General features: G+C 42.7%; 1 protein-coding gene and 24 non-coding genes across 25 annotated transcripts in view; 1 reads left to right on the top strand and 24 right to left on the bottom strand.

Annotated features, from left to right (window-relative positions):
• Positions 1–21,232, top strand: part of LOC119222625 (kelch domain-containing protein 8B-like) — a 293,155-nt gene that overhangs the window by 135,277 nt on the left and 136,646 nt on the right. The window lies entirely within an intron of this gene.
• On the bottom strand, positions 628–700 carry trnar-ccu (transfer RNA arginine (anticodon CCU)). Its single transcript has one exon. It is a non-coding gene; the product is annotated as a tRNA-Arg (tRNA).
• Positions 1,435–1,507, bottom strand: trnar-ccu (transfer RNA arginine (anticodon CCU)). The gene has a single exon. It is a non-coding gene; the product is annotated as a tRNA-Arg (tRNA).
• On the bottom strand, positions 2,242–2,314 carry trnar-ccu (transfer RNA arginine (anticodon CCU)). Its single transcript has one exon. It is a non-coding gene; the product is annotated as a tRNA-Arg (tRNA).
• On the bottom strand, positions 3,049–3,121 carry trnar-ccu (transfer RNA arginine (anticodon CCU)). Its single transcript has one exon. It is a non-coding gene; the product is annotated as a tRNA-Arg (tRNA).
• trnar-ccu (transfer RNA arginine (anticodon CCU)) lies at positions 3,856–3,928 on the bottom strand. Its single transcript has one exon. It is a non-coding gene; the product is annotated as a tRNA-Arg (tRNA).
• Positions 4,663–4,735, bottom strand: trnar-ccu (transfer RNA arginine (anticodon CCU)). The gene has a single exon. It is a non-coding gene; the product is annotated as a tRNA-Arg (tRNA).
• trnar-ccu (transfer RNA arginine (anticodon CCU)) lies at positions 5,470–5,542 on the bottom strand. Its single transcript has one exon. It is a non-coding gene; the product is annotated as a tRNA-Arg (tRNA).
• trnar-ccu (transfer RNA arginine (anticodon CCU)) lies at positions 6,277–6,349 on the bottom strand. The gene has a single exon. It is a non-coding gene; the product is annotated as a tRNA-Arg (tRNA).
• Positions 7,084–7,156, bottom strand: trnar-ccu (transfer RNA arginine (anticodon CCU)). Its single transcript has one exon. It is a non-coding gene; the product is annotated as a tRNA-Arg (tRNA).
• On the bottom strand, positions 7,891–7,963 carry trnar-ccu (transfer RNA arginine (anticodon CCU)). The gene has a single exon. It is a non-coding gene; the product is annotated as a tRNA-Arg (tRNA).
• On the bottom strand, positions 8,698–8,770 carry trnar-ccu (transfer RNA arginine (anticodon CCU)). Its single transcript has one exon. It is a non-coding gene; the product is annotated as a tRNA-Arg (tRNA).
• On the bottom strand, positions 9,505–9,577 carry trnar-ccu (transfer RNA arginine (anticodon CCU)). The gene has a single exon. It is a non-coding gene; the product is annotated as a tRNA-Arg (tRNA).
• trnar-ccu (transfer RNA arginine (anticodon CCU)) lies at positions 10,312–10,384 on the bottom strand. Its single transcript has one exon. It is a non-coding gene; the product is annotated as a tRNA-Arg (tRNA).
• On the bottom strand, positions 11,119–11,191 carry trnar-ccu (transfer RNA arginine (anticodon CCU)). Its single transcript has one exon. It is a non-coding gene; the product is annotated as a tRNA-Arg (tRNA).
• On the bottom strand, positions 11,926–11,998 carry trnar-ccu (transfer RNA arginine (anticodon CCU)). The gene has a single exon. It is a non-coding gene; the product is annotated as a tRNA-Arg (tRNA).
• trnar-ccu (transfer RNA arginine (anticodon CCU)) lies at positions 12,733–12,805 on the bottom strand. Its single transcript has one exon. It is a non-coding gene; the product is annotated as a tRNA-Arg (tRNA).
• On the bottom strand, positions 13,297–13,369 carry trnar-ccu (transfer RNA arginine (anticodon CCU)). Its single transcript has one exon. It is a non-coding gene; the product is annotated as a tRNA-Arg (tRNA).
• trnar-ccu (transfer RNA arginine (anticodon CCU)) lies at positions 14,347–14,419 on the bottom strand. Its single transcript has one exon. It is a non-coding gene; the product is annotated as a tRNA-Arg (tRNA).
• trnar-ccu (transfer RNA arginine (anticodon CCU)) lies at positions 14,911–14,983 on the bottom strand. The gene has a single exon. It is a non-coding gene; the product is annotated as a tRNA-Arg (tRNA).
• Positions 15,961–16,033, bottom strand: trnar-ccu (transfer RNA arginine (anticodon CCU)). Its single transcript has one exon. It is a non-coding gene; the product is annotated as a tRNA-Arg (tRNA).
• Positions 17,246–17,318, bottom strand: trnar-ccu (transfer RNA arginine (anticodon CCU)). Its single transcript has one exon. It is a non-coding gene; the product is annotated as a tRNA-Arg (tRNA).
• trnar-ccu (transfer RNA arginine (anticodon CCU)) lies at positions 18,295–18,367 on the bottom strand. Its single transcript has one exon. It is a non-coding gene; the product is annotated as a tRNA-Arg (tRNA).
• Positions 19,338–19,410, bottom strand: trnar-ccu (transfer RNA arginine (anticodon CCU)). Its single transcript has one exon. It is a non-coding gene; the product is annotated as a tRNA-Arg (tRNA).
• trnar-ccu (transfer RNA arginine (anticodon CCU)) lies at positions 20,387–20,459 on the bottom strand. Its single transcript has one exon. It is a non-coding gene; the product is annotated as a tRNA-Arg (tRNA).

Raw genomic sequence — 21,232 nt, 5'->3', positions numbered from 1 at the left:
ATCACTACACAATGGACGTGAACATTTTTGTATTCTTTGAAAATACTGGAGCAATGCAATAATGTTAGGCAGTAGAAAAAGCGCCAAAATGTTTAGGAATCCTTGTATGGAGAAGTGACTTTATAGCAACATCTGTAGACTAATATACAATGACTTGTCCAACGACTCTTGTGTGCTTCTGATGTGCAAATTTGCCCTTTTAACACGTCATTGTTGCAACACTGTGGGTACATTCTCAAGACGGTGTATTATGACTGTATTTCCACTTATACTGCAATGGCAGTTATGGAAAAACCAACCGTCTGTTAGCAGAGGATGGTTTCGATCCACCGACCTCTGGGTTATGGGCCCAGCACGCTCCCGCTGCGCCACTCTGCTATGGATCATAGGTTGTGACTCAAAGTTACGATTCTTGATTTCAACTAGTTTTAAACTAAAAACGTTTTAACGCAAAGCACAAATGTCGAACAGCCGCACATTGATTTAAGAACCTGTGGATGATTTCACCAACGATGTTAGAATGCAGTGAGTGAGTGGTAAAAAGTCAGTTAGCAGAGGATGGTTTCGATCCATCGACCTCTGGGTTATGGGACCAGCACGCTTCAGCTGCGCCACTCTGCTGTAAATCACCCCAGATGGGACTCGAACCCACAATCCCTGGCTTAGGAGGCCAGTGCCTTGTCCATTAGGCCACTGGGGCTTTTATGTAAATACAAAAAAGTTCCAATGTCGTTCCCCGAACAACACAAAATGTCATTTTTGACTTACTTACAATAAGTAATATTTTGCTTGGCTAATGTGCATTTGATCACTACACAATGGACGTGAACATTTTTGTATTCTTTGAAAATACTGGAGCAATGCAATAATGTTAGGCAGTAGAAAAAGCGCCAAAATGTTTAGGAATCCTTGTATGGAGAAGTGACTTTATAGCAACATCTGTAGACTAATATACAATGACTTGTCCAACGACTCTTGTGTGCTTCTGATGTGCAAATTTGCCCTTTTAACACGTCATTGTTGCAACACTGTGGGTACATTCTCAAGACGGTGTATTATGACTGTATTTCCACTTATACTGCAATGGCAGTTATGGAAAAACCAACCGTCTGTTAGCAGAGGATGGTTTCGATCCACCGACCTCTGGGTTATGGGCCCAGCACGCTCCCGCTGCGCCACTCTGCTATGGATCATAGGTTGTGACTCAAAGTTACGATTCTTGATTTCAACTAGTTTTAAACTAAAAATGTTTTAACGCAAAGCACAAATGTCGAACAGCCGCACATTGATTTAAGAACCTGTGGATGATTTCACCAACCATGTTAGAATGCAGTGAGTGAGTGGTAAAAAGTCAGTTAGCAGAGGATGGTTTCGATCCATCGACCTCTGGGTTATGGGCCCAGCACGCTTCAGCTGCGCCACTCTGCTGTAAATCACCCCAGATGGGACTCGAACCCACAATCCCTGGCTTAGGAGGCCAGTGCCTTGTCCATTAGGCCACTGGGGCTTTTATGTAAATACAAAAAAGTTCCAATGTCGTTCCCCGAACAACACAAAATGTCATTTTTGACTTACTTACAATAAGTAATATTTTGCTTGGCTAATGTGCATTTGATCACTACACAATGGACGTGAACATTTTTGTATTCTTTGAAAATACTGGAGCAATGCAATAATGTTAGGCAGTAGAAAAAGCGCCAAAATGTTTAGGAATCCTTGTATGGAGAAGTGACTTTATAGCAACATCTGTAGACTAATATACAATGAGTTGTCCAACGACTCTTGTGTGCTTCTGATGTGCAAATTTGCCCTTTTAACACGTCATTGTTGCAACACTGTGGGTACATTCTCAAGACGGTGTATTATGACTGTATTTCCACTTATACTGGAATGGCAGTTATGGAAAAACCAACCGTCTGTTAGCAGAGGATGGTTTCGATCCACCGACCTCTGGGTTATGGGCCCAGCACGCTCCCGCTGCGCCACTCTGCTATGGTTTACAGGTTGTGACTCAAAGTTACGATTCTTGATTTCAACTAGTTTTAAACTAAAAATGTTTTAACGCAAAGCACAAATGTCGAACAGCCGCACATTGATTTAAGAACCTGTGGATGATTTCACCAACGATGTTAGAATGCAGTGAGTGAGTGGTAAAAAGTCAGTTAGCAGAGGATGGTTTCGATCCATCGACCTCTGGGTTATGGGCCCAGCACGCTTCAGCTGCGCCACTCTGCTGTAAATCACCCCAGATGGGACTCGAACCCACAATCCCTGGCTTAGGAGGCCAGTGCCTTGTCCATTAGGCCACTGGGGCTTTTATGTAAATACAAAAAAGTTCCAATGTCGTTCCCCGAACAACACAAAATGTCATTTTTGACTTACTTACAATAAGTAATATTTTGCTTGGCTAATGTGCATTTGATCACTACACAATGGACGTGAACATTTTTGTATTCTTTGAAAATACTGGAGCAATGCAATAATGTTAGGCAGTAGAAAAAGCGCCAAAATGTTTAGGAATCCTTGTATGGAGAAGTGACTTTATAGCAACATCTGTAGACTAATATACAATGACTTGTCCAACGACTCTTGTGTGCTTCTGATGTGCAAATTTGCCCTTTTAACACGTCATTGTTGCAACACTGTGGGTACATTCTCAAGACGGTGTATTATGACTGTATTTCCACTTATACTGCAATGGCAGTTATGGAAAAACCAACCGTCTGTTAGCAGAGGATGGTTTCGATCCACCGACCTCTGGGTTATGGGCCCAGCACGCTCCCGCTGCGCCACTCTGCTATGGATCATAGGTTGTGACTCAAAGTTACGATTCTTGATTTCAACTAGTTTTAAACTAAAAATGTTTTAACGCAAAGCACAAATGTCGAACAGCCGCACATTGATTAAAGAACCTGTGGATGATTTCACCAACCATGTTAGAATGCAGTGAGTGAGTGGTAAAAAGTCAGTTAGCAGAGGATGGTTTCGATCCACCGACCTCTGGGTTATGGGCCCAGCACGCTTCCGCTGCGCCACTCTGCTGTAAATCACCCCAGATGGGACTCGAACCCACAATCCCTGGCTTAGGAGGCCAGTGCCTTGTCCATTAGGCCACTGGGGCTTTTATGTAAATACAAAAAAGGTCCAATGTCGTTCCCCGAACAACACAAAATGTCATTTTTGACTTACTTACAATAAGTAATATTTTGCTTGGCTAATGTGCATTTGATCACTACACAATGGACGTGAACATTTTTGTATTCTTTGAAAATACTGGAGCAATGCAATAATGTTAGGCAGTAGAAAAAGCGCCAAAATGTTTAGGAATCCTTGTATGGAGAAGTGACTTTATAGCAACATCTGTAGACTAATATACAATGAGTTGTCCAACGACTCTTGTGTGCTTCTGATGTGCAAATTTGCCCTTTTAACACGTCATTGTTGCAACACTGTGGGTACATTCTCAAGACGGTGTATTATGACTGTATTTCCACTTATACTGGAATGGCAGTTATGGAAAAACCAACCGTCTGTTAGCAGAGGATGGTTTCGATCCACCGACCTCTGGGTTATGGGCCCAGCACGCTCCCGCTGCGCCACTCTGCTATGGTTTACAGGTTGTGACTCAAAGTTACGATTCTTGATTTCAACTAGTTTTAAACTAAAAATGTTTTAACGCAAAGCACAAATGTCGAACAGCCGCACATTGATTTAAGAACCTGTGGATGATTTCACCAACGATGTTAGAATGCAGTGAGTGAGTGGTAAAAAGTCAGTTAGCAGAGGATGGTTTCGATCCATCGACCTCTGGGTTATGGGCCCAGCACGCTTCAGCTGCGCCACTCTGCTGTAAATCACCCCAGATGGGACTCGAACCCACAATCCCTGGCTTAGGAGGCCAGTGCCTTGTCCATTAGGCCACTGGGGCTTTTATGTAAATACAAAAAAGTTCCAATGTCGTTCCCCGAACAACACAAAATGTCATTTTTGACTTACTTACAATAAGTAATATTTTGCTTGGCTAATGTGCATTTGATCACTACACAATGGACGTGAACATTTTTGTATTCTTTGAAAATACTGGAGCAATGCAATAATGTTAGGCAGTAGAAAAAGCGCCAAAATGTTTAGGAATCCTTGTATGGAGAAGTGACTTTATAGCAACATCTGTAGACTAATATACAATGACTTGTCCAACGACTCTTGTGTGCTTCTGATGTGCAAATTTGCCCTTTTAACACGTCATTGTTGCAACACTGTGGGTACATTCTCAAGACGGTGTATTATGACTGTATTTCCACTTATACTGCAATGGCAGTTATGGAAAAACCAACCGTCTGTTAGCAGAGGATGGTTTCGATCCACCGACCTCTGGGTTATGGGCCCAGCACGCTCCCGCTGCGCCACTCTGCTATGGATCATAGGTTGTGACTCAAAGTTACGATTCTTGATTTCAACTAGTTTTAAACTAAAAATGTTTTAACGCAAAGCACAAATGTCGAACAGCCGCACATTGATTAAAGAACCTGTGGATGATTTCACCAACCATGTTAGAATGCAGTGAGTGAGTGGTAAAAAGTCAGTTAGCAGAGGATGGTTTCGATCCACCGACCTCTGGGTTATGGGCCCAGCACGCTTCCGCTGCGCCACTCTGCTGTAAATCACCCCAGATGGGACTCGAACCCACAATCCCTGGCTTAGGAGGCCAGTGCCTTGTCCATTAGGCCACTGGGGCTTTTATGTAAATACAAAAAAGGTCCAATGTCGTTCCCCGAACAACACAAAATGTCATTTTTGACTTACTTACAATAAGTAATATTTTGCTTGGCTAATGTGCATTTGATCACTACACAATGGACGTGAACATTTTTGTATTCTTTGAAAATACTGGAGCAATGCAATAATGTTAGGCAGTAGAAAAAGCGCCAAAATGTTTAGGAATCCTTGTATGGAGAAGTGACTTTATAGCAACATCTGTAGACTAATATACAATGAGTTGTCCAACGACTCTTGTGTGCTTCTGATGTGCAAATTTGCCCTTTTAACACGTCATTGTTGCAACACTGTGGGTACATTCTCAAGACGGTGTATTATGACTGTATTTCCACTTATACTGGAATGGCAGTTATGGAAAAACCAACCGTCTGTTAGCAGAGGATGGTTTCGATCCACCGACCTCTGGGTTATGGGCCCAGCACGCTCCCGCTGCGCCACTCTGCTATGGAACATAGGTTGTGACTCAAAGTTACGATTCTTGATTTCAACTAGTTTTAAACTAAAAACGTTTTAACGCAAAGCACAAATGTCGAACAGCCGCACATTGATTTAAGAACCTGTGGATGATTTCACCAACCATGTTAGAATGCAGTGAGTGAGTGGTAAAAAGTCAGTTAGCAGAGGATGGTTTCGATCCATCGACCTCTGGGTTATGGGCCCAGCACGCTTCCGCTGCGCCACTCTGCTGTAAATCACCCCAGATGGGACTCGAACCCACAATCCCTGGCTTAGGAGGCCAGTGCCTTGTCCATTAGGCTACGGGGGCTTTTATGTAAATACAAAAAAGGTCCAATGTCGTTCCCCGAACAACACAAAATGTCATTTTTGACTTACTTACAATAAGTAATATTTTGCTTGGCTAATGTGCATTTGATCACTACACAATGGACGTGAACATTTTTGTATTCTTTGAAAATACTGGAGCAATGCAATAATGTTAGGCAGTAGAAAAAGCGCCAAAATGTTTAGGAATCCTTGTATGGAGAAGTGACTTTATAGCAACATCTGTAGACTAATATACAATGAGTTGTCCAACGACTCTTGTGTGCTTCTGATGTGCAAATTTGCCCTTTTAACACGTCATTGTTGCAACACTGTGGGTACATTCTCAAGACGGTGTATTATGACTGTATTTCCACTTATACTGGAATGGCAGTTATGGAAAAACCAACCGTCTGTTAGCAGAGGATGGTTTCGATCCACCGACCTCTGGGTTATGGGCCCAGCACGCTCCCGCTGCGCCACTCTGCTATGGAACATAGGTTGTGACTCAAAGTTACGATTCTTGATTTCAACTAGTTTTAAACTAAAAACGTTTTAACGCAAAGCACAAATGTCGAACAGCCGCACATTGATTTAAGAACCTGTGGATGATTTCACCAACCATGTTAGAATGCAGTGAGTGAGTGGTAAAAAGTCAGTTAGCAGAGGATGGTTTCGATCCATCGACCTCTGGGTTATGGGCCCAGCACGCTTCCGCTGCGCCACTCTGCTGTAAATCACCCCAGATGGGACTCGAACCCACAATCCCTGGCTTAGGAGGCCAGTGCCTTGTCCATTAGGCCACTGGGGCTTTTATGTAAATACAAAAAAGTTCCAATGTCGTTCCCCGAACAACACAAAATGTCATTTTTGACTTACTTACAATAAGTAATATTTTGCTTGGCTAATGTGCATTTGATCACTACACAATGGACGTGAACATTTTTGTATTCTTTGAAAATACTGGAGCAATGCAATAATGTTAGGCAGTAGAAAAAGCGCCAAAATGTTTAGGAATCCTTGTATGGAGAAGTGACTTTATAGCAACATCTGTAGACTAATATACAATGAGTTGTCCAACGACTCTTGTGTGCTTCTGATGTGCAAATTTGCCCTTTTAACACGTCATTGTTGCAACACTGTGGGTACATTCTCAAGACGGTGTATTATGACTGTATTTCCACTTATACTGGAATGGCAGTTATGGAAAAACCAACCGTCTGTTAGCAGAGGATGGTTTCGATCCACCGACCTCTGGGTTATGGGCCCAGCACGCTCCCGCTGCGCCACTCTGCTATGGATCACAGGTTGTGACTCAAAGTTACGATTCTTGATTTCAACTAGTTTTAAACTAAAAATGTTTTAACGCAAAGCACAAATGTCGAACAGCCGCACATTGATTAAAGAACCTGTGGATGATTTCACCAACCATGTTAGAATGCAGTGAGTGAGTGGTAAGAAGTCAGTTAGCAGAGGATGGTTTCAATCCACCGACCTCTGGGTTATGGGCCCAGCACGCTTCCGCTGCGCCACTCTGCTGTAAATCACCCCAGATGGGACTCGAACCCACAATCCCTGGCTTAGGAGGCCAGTGCCTTGTCCATTAGGCCACTGGGGCTTTTATGTAAATACAAAAAAGGTCCAATGTCGTTCCCCGAACAACACAAAATGTCATTTTTGACTTACTTACAATAAGTAATATTTTGCTTGGCTAATGTGCATTTGATCACTACACAATGGACGTGAACATTTTTGTATTCTTTGAAAATACTGGAGCAATGCAATAATGTTAGGCAGTAGAAAAAGCGCCAAAATGTTTAGGAATCCTTGTATGGAGAAGTGACTTTATAGCAACATCTGTAGACTAATATACAATGAGTTGTCCAACGACTCTTGTGTGCTTCTGATGTGCAAATTTGCCCTTTTAACACGTCATTGTTGCAACACTGTGGGTACATTCTCAAGACGGTGTATTATGACTGTATTTCCACTTATACTGCAATGGCAGTTATGGAAAAACCAACCGTCTGTTAGCAGAGGATGGTTTCGATCCACCGACCTCTGGGTTATGGGCCCAGCACGCTCCCGCTGCGCCACTCTGCTATGGATCATAGGTTGTGACTCAAAGTTACGATTCTTGATTTCAACTAGTTTTAAACTAAAAACGTTTTAACGCAAAGCACAAATGTCGAACAGCCGCACATTGATTTAAGAACCTGTGGATGATTTCACCAACGATGTTAGAATGCAGTGAGTGAGTGGTAAAAAGTCAGTTAGCAGAGGATGGTTTCGATCCATCGACCTCTGGGTTATGGGCCCAGCACGCTTCAGCTGCGCCACTCTGCTGTAAATCACCCCAGATGGGACTCGAACCCACAATCCCTGGCTTAGGAGGCCAGTGCCTTGTCCATTAGGCCACTGGGGCTTTTATGTAAATACAAAAAAGTTCCAATGTCGTTCCCCGAACAACACAAAATGTCATTTTTGACTTACTTACAATAAGTAATATTTTGCTTGGCTAATGTGCATTTGATCACTACACAATGGACGTGAACATTTTTGTATTCTTTGAAAATACTGGAGCAATGCAATAATGTTAGGCAGTAGAAAAAGCGCCAAAATGTTTAGGAATCCTTGTATGGAGAAGTGACTTTATAGCAACATCTGTAGACTAATATACAATGACTTGTCCAACGACTCTTGTGTGCTTCTGATGTGCAAATTTGCCCTTTTAACACGTCATTGTTGCAACACTGTGGGTACATTCTCAAGACGGTGTATTATGACTGTATTTCCACTTATACTGCAATGGCAGTTATGGAAAAACCAACCGTCTGTTAGCAGAGGATGGTTTCGATCCACCGACCTCTGGGTTATGGGCCCAGCACGCTCCCGCTGCGCCACTCTGCTATGGATCATAGGTTGTGACTCAAAGTTACGATTCTTGATTTCAACTAGTTTTAAACTAAAAACGTTTTAACGCAAAGCACAAATGTCGAACAGCCGCACATTGATTTAAGAACCTGTGGATGATTTCACCAACCATGTTAGAATGCAGTGAGTGAGTGGTAAAAAGTCAGTTAGCAGAGGATGGTTTCGATCCATCGACCTCTGGGTTATGGGCCCAGCACGCTTCCGCTGCGCCACTCTGCTGTAAATCACCCCAGATGGGACTCGAACCCACAATCCCTGGCTTAGGAGGCCAGTGCCTTGTCCATTAGGCCACTGGGGCTTTTATGTAAATTCAAAAAAGTTCCAATGTCGTTCCCCGAACAACACAAAATGTCATTTTTGACTTACTTACAATAAGTAATATTTTGCTTGGCTAATGTGCATTTGATCACTACACAATGGACGTGAACATTTTTGTATTCTTTGAAAATACTGGAGCAATGCAATAATGTTAGGCAGTAGAAAAAGCGCCAAAATGTTTAGGAATCCTTGTATGGAGAAGTGACTTTATAGCAACATCTGTAGACTAATATACAATGACTTGTCCAACGACTCTTGTGTGCTTCTGATGTGCAAATTTGCCCTTTTAACACGTCATTGTTGCAACACTGTGGGTACATTCTCAAGACGGTGTATTATGACTGTATTTCCACTTATACTGCAATGGCAGTTATGGAAAAACCAACCGTCTGTTAGCAGAGGATGGTTTCGATCCACCGACCTCTGGGTTATGGGCCCAGCACGCTCCCGCTGCGCCACTCTGCTATGGATCATAGGTTGTGACTCAAAGTTACGATTCTTGATTTCAACTAGTTTTAAACTAAAAACGTTTTAACGCAAAGCACAAATGTCGAACAGCCGCACATTGATTTAAGAACCTGTGGATGATTTCACCAACGATGTTAGAATGCAGTGAGTGAGTGGTAAAAAGTCAGTTAGCAGAGGATGGTTTCGATCCATCGACCTCTGGGTTATGGGACCAGCACGCTTCAGCTGCGCCACTCTGCTGTAAATCACCCCAGATGGGACTCGAACCCACAATCCCTGGCTTAGGAGGCCAGTGCCTTGTCCATTAGGCCACTGGGGCTTTTATGTAAATACAAAAAAGTTCCAATGTCGTTCCCCGAACAACACAAAATGTCATTTTTGACTTACTTACAATAAGTAATATTTTGCTTGGCTAATGTGCATTTGATCACTACACAATGGACGTGAACATTTTTGTATTCTTTGAAAATACTGGAGCAATGCAATAATGTTAGGCAGTAGAAAAAGCGCCAAAATGTTTAGGAATCCTTGTATGGAGAAGTGACTTTATAGCAACATCTGTAGACTAATATACAATGACTTGTCCAACGACTCTTGTGTGCTTCTGATGTGCAAATTTGCCCTTTTAACACGTCATTGTTGCAACACTGTGGGTACATTCTCAAGACGGTGTATTATGACTGTATTTCCACTTATACTGCAATGGCAGTTATGGAAAAACCAACCGTCTGTTAGCAGAGGATGGTTTCGATCCACCGACCTCTGGGTTATGGGCCCAGCACGCTCCCGCTGCGCCACTCTGCTATGGATCATAGGTTGTGACTCAAAGTTACGATTCTTGATTTCAACTAGTTTTAAACTAAAAATGTTTTAACGCAAAGCACAAATGTCGAACAGCCGCACATTGATTTAAGAACCTGTGGATGATTTCACCAACCATGTTAGAATGCAGTGAGTGAGTGGTAAAAAGTCAGTTAGCAGAGGATGGTTTCGATCCATCGACCTCTGGGTTATGGGCCCAGCACGCTTCAGCTGCGCCACTCTGCTGTAAATCACCCCAGATGGGACTCGAACCCACAATCCCTGGCTTAGGAGGCCAGTGCCTTGTCCATTAGGCCACTGGGGCTTTTATGTAAATACAAAAAAGTTCCAATGTCGTTCCCCGAACAACACAAAATGTCATTTTTGACTTACTTACAATAAGTAATATTTTGCTTGGCTAATGTGCATTTGATCACTACACAATGGACGTGAACATTTTTGTATTCTTTGAAAATACTGGAGCAATGCAATAATGTTAGGCAGTAGAAAAAGCGCCAAAATGTTTAGGAATCCTTGTATGGAGAAGTGACTTTATAGCAACATCTGTAGACTAATATACAATGAGTTGTCCAACGACTCTTGTGTGCTTCTGATGTGCAAATTTGCCCTTTTAACACGTCATTGTTGCAACACTGTGGGTACATTCTCAAGACGGTGTATTATGACTGTATTTCCACTTATACTGGAATGGCAGTTATGGAAAAACCAACCGTCTGTTAGCAGAGGATGGTTTCGATCCACCGACCTCTGGGTTATGGGCCCAGCACGCTCCCGCTGCGCCACTCTGCTATGGATCACAGGTTGTGACTCAAAGTTACGATTCTTGATTTCAACTAGTTTTAAACTAAAAATGTTTTAACGCAAAGCACAAATGTCGAACAGCCGCACATTGATTTAAGAACCTGTGGATGATTTCACCAACGATGTTAGAATGCAGTGAGTGAGTGGTAAAAAGTCAGTTAGCAGAGGATGGTTTCGATCCATCGACCTCTGGGTTATGGGCCCAGCACGCTTCAGCTGCGCCACTCTGCTGTAAATCACCCCAGATGGGACTCGAACCCACAATCCCTGGCTTAGGAGGCCAGTGCCTTGTCCATTAGGCCACTGGGGCTTTTATGTAAATACAAAAAAGTTCCAATGTCGTTCCCCGAACAACACAAAATGTCATTTTTGACTTACTTACAATAAGTAATATTTTGCTTGGCTAATGTGCATTTGATCACTACACAATGGACGTGAACATTTTTGTATTCTTTGAAAATACTGGAGCAATGCAATAATGTTAGGCAGTAGAAAAAGCGCCAAAATGTTTAGGAATCCTTGTATGGAGAAGTGACTTTATAGCAACATCTGTAGACTAATATACAATGACTTGTCCAACGACTCTTGTGTGCTTCTGATGTGCAAATTTGCCCTTTTAACACGTCATTGTTGCAACACTGTGGGTACATTCTCAAGACGGTGTATTATGACTGTATTTCCACTTATACTGCAATGGCAGTTATGGAAAAACCAACCGTCTGTTAGCAGAGGATGGTTTCGATCCACCGACCTCTGGGTTATGGGCCCAGCACGCTCCCGCTGCGCCACTCTGCTATGGATCATAGGTTGTGACTCAAAGTTACGATTCTTGATTTCAACTAGTTTTAAACTAAAAATGTTTTAACGCAAAGCACAAATGTCGAACAGCCGCACATTGATTAAAGAACCTGTGGATGATTTCACCAACCATGTTAGAATGCAGTGAGTGAGTGGTAAAAAGTCAGTTAGCAGAGGATGGTTTCAATCCACCGACCTCTGGGTTATGGGCCCAGCACGCTTCCGCTGCGCCACTCTGCTGTAAATCACCCCAGATGGGACTCGAACCCACAATCCCTGGCTTAGGAGGCCAGTGCCTTGTCCATTAGGCCACTGGGGCTTTTATGTAAATACAAAAAAGGTCCAATGTCGTTCCCCGAACAACACAAAATGTCATTTTTGACTTACTTACAATAAGTAATATTTTGCTTGGCTAATGTGCATTTGATCACTACACAATGGACGTGAACATTTTTGTATTCTTTGAAAATACTGGAGCAATGCAATAATGTTAGGCAGTAGAAAAAGCGCCAAAATGTTTAGGAATCCTTGTATGGAGAAGTGACTTTATAGCAACATCTGTAGACTAATATACAATGAGTTGTCCAACGACTCTTGTGTGCTTCTGATGTGCAAATTTGCCCTTTTAACACGTCATTGTTGCAACACTGTGGGTACATTCTCAAGACGGTGTATTATGACTGTATTTCCACTTATACTGGAATGGCAGTTATGGAAAAACCAACCGTCTGTTAGCAGAGGATGGTTTCGATCCACCGACCTCTGGGTTATGGGCCCAGCACGCTCCCGCTGCGCCACTCTGCTATGGAACATAGGTTGTGACTCAAAGTTACGATTCTTGATTTCAACTAGTTTTAAACTAAAAACGTTTTAACGCAAAGCACAAATGTCGAACAGCCGCACATTGATTTAAGAACCTGTGGATGATTTCACCAACCATGTTAGAATGCAGTGAGTGAGTGGTAAAAAGTCAGTTAGCAGAGGATGGTTTCGATCCATCGACCTCTGGGTTATGGGCCCAGCACGCTTCCGCTGCGCCACTCTGCTGTAAATCACCCCAGATGGGACTCGAACCCACAATCCCTGGCTTAGGAGGCCAGTGCCTTGTCCATTAGGCTACGGGGGCTTTTATGTAAATACAAAAAAGTTCCAATGTCGTTCCCCGAACAACACAAAATGTCATTTTTGACTTACTTACAATAAGTAATATTTTGCTTGGCTAATGTGCATTTGATCACTACACAATGGACGTGAACATTTTTGTATTCTTTGAAAATACTGGAGCAATGCAATAATGTTAGGCAGTAGAAAAAGCGCCAAAATGTTTAGGAATCCTTGTATGGAGAAGTGACTTTATAGCAACATCTGTAGACTAATATACAATGACTTGTCCAACGACTCTTGTGTGCTTCTGATGTGCAAATTTGCCCTTTTAACACGTCATTGTTGCAACACTGTGGGTACATTCTCAAGACGGTGTATTATGACTGTATTTCCACTTATACTGCAATGGCAGTTATGGAAAAACCAACCGTCTGTTAGCAGAGGATGGTTTCGAAACATCGACCTCTGGGTTATGGGCACAGCACGCTTCCGCTGCGCCACTCTGCTGTAAATCACCCCAGATGGGACTCGAACCCACAATCGCTGGCTTAGGAGGCCAGTGCCTTGTCCATTAGGCCACGGGGGCTTTTATGTAAATACAAAAAAGTTCCAATGTCGTTCCCCGAACAACACAAAATGTCATTTTTGACTTACTTACAATAAGTAATATTTTGCTTGGCTAATGTGCATTTGATCACTACACAATGGACGTGAACATTTTTGTATTCTTTGAAAATACTGGAGCAATGCAATAATGTTAGGCAGTAGAAAAAGCGCCAAAATGTTTAGGAATCCTTGTATGGAGAAGTGACTTTATAGCAACATCTGTAGACTAATATACAATGAGTTGTCCAACGACTCTTGTGTGCTTCTGATGTGCAAATTTGCCCTTTTAACACGTCATTGTTGCAACACTGTGGGTACATTCTCAAGACGGTGTATTATGACTGTATTTCCACTTATACTGCAATGGCAGTTATGGAAAAACCAACCGTCTGTTAGCAGAGGATGGTTTCGATCCACCGACCTCTGGGTTATGGGCCCAGCACGCTCCCTCTGCGCCACTCTGCTATGGATCATAGGTCGTGACTCAAAGTTACAATTCTTGATTTCAACTAGTTTTAAACTAAAAACGTTTTAACGCAAAGCACAAATGTCGAACAGCCGCACATTGATTTAAGAACCTGTGGATGATTTCACCAACCATGTTAGAATGCAGTGAGTGAGTGGTAAAAAGTCAGTTAGCAGAGGATGGTTTCGATCCACCGACCTCTGGGTTATGGGCCCAGCACGCTCCCGCTGCGCCACTCTGCTATGGATCATAGGTTGTGACTCAAAGTTACGATTCTTGATTTCAACTAGTTTTAAACTAAAAATGTTTTAACGCAAAGCACAAATGTCGAACAGCCGCACATTGATTAAAGAACCTGTGGATGATTTCACTAACCATGTTAGAATGCAGTGAGTGAGTGGTAAAAAGTCAGTTAGCAGAGGATGGTTTCGATCCATCGACCTCTGGGTTATGGGCCCAGCACGCTTCCGCTGCGCCACTCTGCTGTAAATCACCCCAGATGGGACTCGAACCCACAATCCCTGGCTTAGGAGGCCAGTGCCTTGTCCATTAGGCTACGGGGGCTTTTATGTAAATACAAAAAAGTTCCAATGTCGTTCCCCGAACAACACAAAATGTCATTTTTGACTTACTTACAATAAGTAATATTTTGCTTGGCTAATGTGCATTTGATCACTACACAATGGACGTGAACATTTTTGTATTCTTTGAAAATACTGGAGCAATGCAATAATGTTAGGCAGTAGAAAAAGCGCCAAAATGTTTAGGAATCCTTGTATGGAGAAGTGACTTTATAGCAACATCTGTAGACTAATATACAATGACTTGTCCAACGACTCTTGTGTGCTTCTGATGTGCAAATTTGCCCTTTTAACACGTCATTGTTGCAACACTGTGGGTACATTCTCAAGACGGTGTATTATGACTGTATTTCCACTTATACTGCAATGGCAGTTATGGAAAAACCAACCGTCTGTTAGCAGAGGATGGTTTCGAAACATCGACCTCTGGGTTATGGGCACAGCACGCTTCCGCTGCGCCACTCTGCTGTAAATCACCCCAGATGGGACTCGAACCCACAATCGCTGGCTTAGGAGGCCAGTGCCTTGTCCATTAGGCCACGGGGGCTTTTATGTAAATACAAAAAAGTTCCAATGTCGTTCCCCGAACAACACAAAATGTCATTTTTGACTTACTTACAATAAGTAATATTTTGCTTGGCTAATGTGCATTTGATCACTACACAATGGACGTGAACATTTTTGTATTCTTTGAAAATACTGGAGCAATGCAATAATGTTAGGCAGTAGAAAAAGCGCCAAAATGTTTAGGAATCCTTGTATGGAGAAGTGACTTTATAGCAACATCTGTAGACTAATATACAATGAGTTGTCCAACGACTCTTGTGTGCTTCTGATGTGCAAATTTGCCCTTTTAACACGTCATTGTTGCAACACTGTGGGTACATTCTCAAGACGGTGTATTATGACTGTATTTCCACTTATACTGCAATGGCAGTTATGGAAAAACCAACCGTCTGTTAGCAGAGGATGGTTTCGATCCACCGACCTCTGGGTTATGGGCCCAGCACGCTCCCTCTGCGCCACTCTGCTATGGATCATAGGTCGTGACTCAAAGTTACAATTCTTGATTTCAACTAGTTTTAAACTAAAAACGTTTTAACGCAAAGCACAAATGTCGAACAGCCGCACATTGATTTAAGAACCTGTGGATGATTTCACCAACCATGTTAGAATGCAGTGAGTGAGTGGTAAAAAGTCAGTTAGCAGAGGATGGTTTCGATCCACCGACCTCTGGGTTATGGGCCCAGCACGCTCCCGCTGCGCCACTCTGCTATGGATCATAGGTTGTGACTCAAAGTTACGATTCTTGATTTCAACTAGTTTTAAACTAAAAACGTTTTAACGCAAAGCACGAATGTCGAACAGCCGCACATTGATTTAAGAACCTGTGGATGATTTTACCAACCATGTTAGAATGCAGTGAGTGAGTGGTAAAAAGTCAGTTAGCAGAGGATGGTTTCGATCCATCGACCTCTGGGTTATGGGCCCAGCACGCTTCCGCTGCGCCACTCTGCTGTAAATCACCCCAGATGGGACTCGAACCCACAATCGCTGGCTTAGGAGGCCAGTGCCTTGTCCATTAGGCCACTGGGGCTTTTATGTAAATACAAAAAAGTTCCAATGTCGTTCCCCGAACAACACAAAATGTCATTTTTGACTTACTTACAATAAGTAATATTTTGCTTGGCTAATGTGCATTCGATCACTACACAATGGACGTGAACATTTTTGTATTCTTTGAAATTACTGGAGCAATGCAATAATGTTAGGCAGTAGAAAAAGCGCCAAATTTTTAGGAATCCTTGTATGGAGAAGTGACTTTATAGCAACATCTGTAGACTAATATACAATGAGTTGTCCAACGACTCTTGTGTGCTTCTGATGTGCAAATTTGCCCTTTTAACACGTCATTGTTGCAACACTGTGGGTACATTCTCAAGACGGTGTATTATGACTGTATTTCCACTTATACTGCAATGGCAGTTATGGAAAAACCAACCGTCTGTTAGCAGAGGATGGTTTCAATCCACCGACCTCTGGGTTATGGGCCCAGCACGCTCCCGCTGCGCCACTGTGCTATGGATCATAGGTCGTGACTCAAAGTTACGATTCTTGATTTCAACTAGTTTTAAACTAAAAATGTTTTAACGCAAAGCACAAATGTCGAACAGCCGCACATTGATTTAAGAACCTGTGTATGATTTCACCAACCATGTTAGAATGCAGTGAGTGAGTGGTAAAAAGTCAGTTAGCAGAGGATGGTTTCGATCCACCGACCTCTGGGTTATGGGCCCAGCACGCTCCCGCTGCGCCACTCTGCTATGGATCATAGGTTGTGACTCAAAGTTACGATTCTTGATTTCAACTAGTTTTAAACTAAAAATGTTTTAACGCAAAGCACAAATGTCGAACAGCCGCACATTGATTTAAGAACCTGTGGATGATTTCACCAACCATGTTAGAATGCAGTGAGTGAGTGGTAAAAAGTCAGTTAGCAGAGGATGGTTTCGATCCACCGAGCTCTGGGTTATGGGCCCAGCACGCTCCCGCTGCGCCACTCTGCTATGGATCATAGGTTGTGACTCAAAGTTACGATTCTTGATTTCAACTAGTTTTAAACTAAAAACGTTTTAACGCAAAGCACCAATGTCGAACAGCCGCACATTGATTTAAGAACCTGTGGATGATTTTACCAACCATGTTAGAATGCAGTGAGTGAGTGGTAAAAAGTCAGTTAGCAGAGGATGGTTTCGATCCATCGACCTCTGGGCTCAGCACGCTTCCGCTGCGCCACTCTGCTGTAAATCACCCCAGATGGGACTCGAACCCACAATCGCTGGCTTAGGAGGCCAGTGCCTTGTCTATTAGGCCACTGGGGCTTTTATGTAAATACAAAAAAGTTCCAATGTCGTTCCCCGAACAACACAAAATGTCATTTTTGACTTACTTACAATAAGTAATATTTTGCTTGGCTAATGCGCATTCGATCACTACACAATGGACGTGAACATTTTTGTATTCTTTGAAATTACTGGAGCAATGCAATAATGTTAGGCAGTAGAAAAAGCGCCAAATTTTTAGGAATCCTTGTATGGAGAAGTGACTTTATAGCAACATCTGTAGACTAATATACAATGAGTTGTCCAACGACTCTTGTGTGCTTCTGATGTGCAAATTTGCCCTTTTAACACGTCATTGTTGCAACACTGTGGGTACATTCTCAAGACGGTGTATTATGACTGTATTTCCACTTATACTGCAATGGCAGTTATGGAAAAACCAACCGTCTGTTAGCAGAGGATGGTTTCAATCCACCGACCTCTGGGTTATGGGCCCAGCACGCTCCCGCTGCGCCACTGTGCTATGGATCATAGGTCGTGACTCAAAGTTACGATTCTTGATTTCAACTAGTTTTAAACTAAAAATGTTTTAACGCAAAGCACAAATGTCGAACAGCCGCACATTGATTTAAGAACCTGTGTATGATTTCACCAACCATGTTAGAATGCAGTGAGTGAGTGGTAAAAAGTCAGTTAGCAGAGGATGGTTTCGATCCACCGACCTCTGGGTTATGGGCCCAGCACGCTCCCGCTGCGCCACTCTGCTATGGATCATAGGTTGTGACTCAAAGTTACGATTCTTGATTTCAACTAGTTTTAAACTAAAAACGTTTTAACGCAAAGCACCAATGTCGAACAGCCGCACATTGATTTAAGAACCTGTGGATGATTTTACCAACCATGTTAGAATGCAGTGAGTGAGTGGTAAAAAGTCAGTTAGCAGAGGATGGTTTCGATCCATCGACCTCTGGGTTATGGGCCCAGCACGCTTCCGCTGCACCACTCTGCTGTAAATCACCCCAGATGGGACTCGAACCCACAATCGCTGGCTTAGGAGGCCAGTGCCTTGTCCATTAGGCCACTGGGGCTTTTATGTAAATACAAAAAAGTTCCAATGTCGTTCCCCGAACAACACAAAATGTCATTTTTGACTTACTTACAATAAGTAATATTTTGCTTGGCTAATGTGCATTCGATCACTACACAATGGACGTGAACATTTTTGTATTCTTTGAAAATACTGGAGCAATGCAATAATGTTAGGCAGTAGAAAAAGCGCCAAAATGTTTAGGAATCCTTGTATGGAGAAGTGACTTTATAGCAACATCTGTAGACTAATATACAATGAGTTGTCCAACGACTCTTGTGTGCTTCTGATGTGCAAATTTGCCCTTTTAACACGTCATTGTTGCAACACTGTGGGTACATTCTCAAGACGGTGTATTATGACTGTATTTCCACTTATACTGCAATGGCAGTTATGGAAAAACCAACCGTCTGTTAGCAGAGGATGGTTTCGATCCACCGACCTCTGGGTTATGGGCCCAGCACGCTCCCGCTGCGCCACTGTGCTATGGATCATAGGTCGTGACTCAAAGTTACGATTCTTGATTTCAACTAGTTTTAAACTAAAAATGTTTTAACGCAAAGCACAAATGTCGAACAGCCGCACATTGATTTAAGAACCTGTGGATGATTTCACCAACCATGTTAGAATGCAGTGAGTGAGTGGTAAAAAGTCAGTTAGCAGAGGATGGTTTCGATCCACCGACCTCTGGGTTATGGGCCCAGCACGCTCCCGCTGCGCCACTCTGCTATGGATCATAGGTTGTGACTCAAAGTTACGATTCTTGATTTCAACTAGTTTTAAACTAAAAACGTTTTAACGCAAAGCACCAATGTCGAACAGCCGCACATTGATTTAAGAACCTGTGGATGATTTTACCAACCATGTTAGAATGCAGTGAGTGAGTGGTAAAAAGTCAGTTAGCAGAGGATGGTTTCGATCCATCGACCTCTGGGCTCAGCACGCTTCCGCTGCGCCACTCTGCTGTAAATCACCCCAGATGGGACTCGAACCCACAATCGCTGGCTTAGGAGGCCAGTGCCTTGTCCATTAGGCCACTGGGGCTTTTATGTAAATACAAAAAAGTTCCAATGTCGTTCCCCGAACAACACAAAATGTCATTTTTGACTTACTTACAATAAGTAATATTTTGCTTGGCTAATGTGCATTCGATCACTACACAATGGACGTGAACATTTTTGTATTCTTTGAAATTACTGGAGCAATGCAATAATGTTAGGCAGTAGAAAAAGCGCCAAATTTTTAGGAATCCTTGTATGGAGAAGTGACTTTATAGCAACATCTGTAGACTAATATACAATGAGTTGTCCAACGACTCTTGTGTGCTTCTGATGTGCAAATTTGCCCTTTTAACACGTCATTGTTGCAACACTGTGGGTACATTCTCAAGACGGTGTATTATGACTGTATTTCCACTTATACTGCAATGGCAGTTATGGAAAAACCAACCGTCTGTTAGCAGAGGATGGTTTCAATCCACCGACCTCTGGGTTATGGGCCCAGCACGCTCCCGCTGCGCCACTGTGCTATGGATCATAGGTCGTGACTCAAAGTTACGATTCTTGATTTCAACTAGTTTTAAACTAAAAATGTTTTAACGCAAAGCACAAATGTCGAACAGCCGCACATTGATTTAAGAACCTGTGTATGATTTCACCAACCATGTTAGAATGCAGTGAGTGAGTGGTAAAAAGTCAGTTAGCAGAGGATGGTTTCGATCCACCGACCTCTGGGTTATGGGCCCAGCACGCTCCCGCTGCGCCACTCTGCTATGGATCATAGGTCGTGACTCAAAGTTACGATTCTTGATTTCAACTAGTTTTAAACTAAAAATGTTTTAACGCAAAGCACAAATGTCGAACAGCCGCACATTGATTTAAGAACCTGTGGATGATTTCACCAACCATGTTAGAATGCAGTGAGTGAGTGGTAAAAAGTCAGTTAGCAGAGGATGGTTTCGATCCATCGACCTCTGGGTTATGGGCCCAGCACGCTTCCGCTGCGCCACTCTGCTGTAAATCACCCCAGATGGGACTCGAACCCACAATCCCTGGCTTAGGAGGCCAGTGCCTTGTCCATTAGGCCACTGGGGCTTTTATGTAAATACAAAAAAGTTCCAATGTCGTTCCCCGAACAACACAAAATGTCATTTTTGACTTACTTACAATAAGTAATATTTTGCTTGGCTAATGTGCATTTGATCACTACACAATGGACGTGAACATTTTTGTATTCTTTGAAAATACTGGAGCAATGCAATAATGTTAGGCAGTAGAAAAAGCGCCAAAATGTTTAGGAATCCTTGTATGGAGAAGTGACTTTATAGCAACATCTGTAGACTAATATACAATGAGTTGTCCAACGACTCTTGTGTGCTTCTGATGTGCAAATTTGCCCTTTTAACACGTCATTGTTGCAACACTGTGGGTACATTCTCAAGACGGTGTATTATGACTGTATTTCCACTTATACTGCAATGGCAGTTATGGAAAAACCAACCCTCTGTTAGCAGAGGATGGTTTCGATCCACCGACCTCTGGGTTATGGGCCCAGCACGCTCCCGCTGCGCCACTCTGCTATGGAACATAGGTTGTGACTCAAAGTTACGATTCTTGATTTCAACTAGTTTTAAACTAAAAATGTTTTAACGCAAAGCACAAATGTCGAACAGCCGCACATTGATTTAAGAACCTGTGGATGATTTCACCAACCATGTTAGAATGCAGTGAGTGAGTGGTAAAAAGTCAGTTAGCAGAGGATGGTTTCGATCCATCGACCTCTGGGTTATGGGCCCAGCACGCTTCCGCTGCGCCACTCTGCTATGGATCATAGGTTGTGACTCAAAGTTACGATTCTTGATTTCAAC

Source organism: Pungitius pungitius, chromosome 1 (assembly GCF_949316345.1).
Source record: "Pungitius pungitius chromosome 1, fPunPun2.1, whole genome shotgun sequence".
Taxonomy (NCBI): Eukaryota; Metazoa; Chordata; class Actinopteri; order Perciformes; family Gasterosteidae; genus Pungitius; species Pungitius pungitius.
The sequence above is the reverse complement of the archived record's forward strand: the minus strand, read 5'-3'. Positions and strand labels throughout refer to the sequence as shown.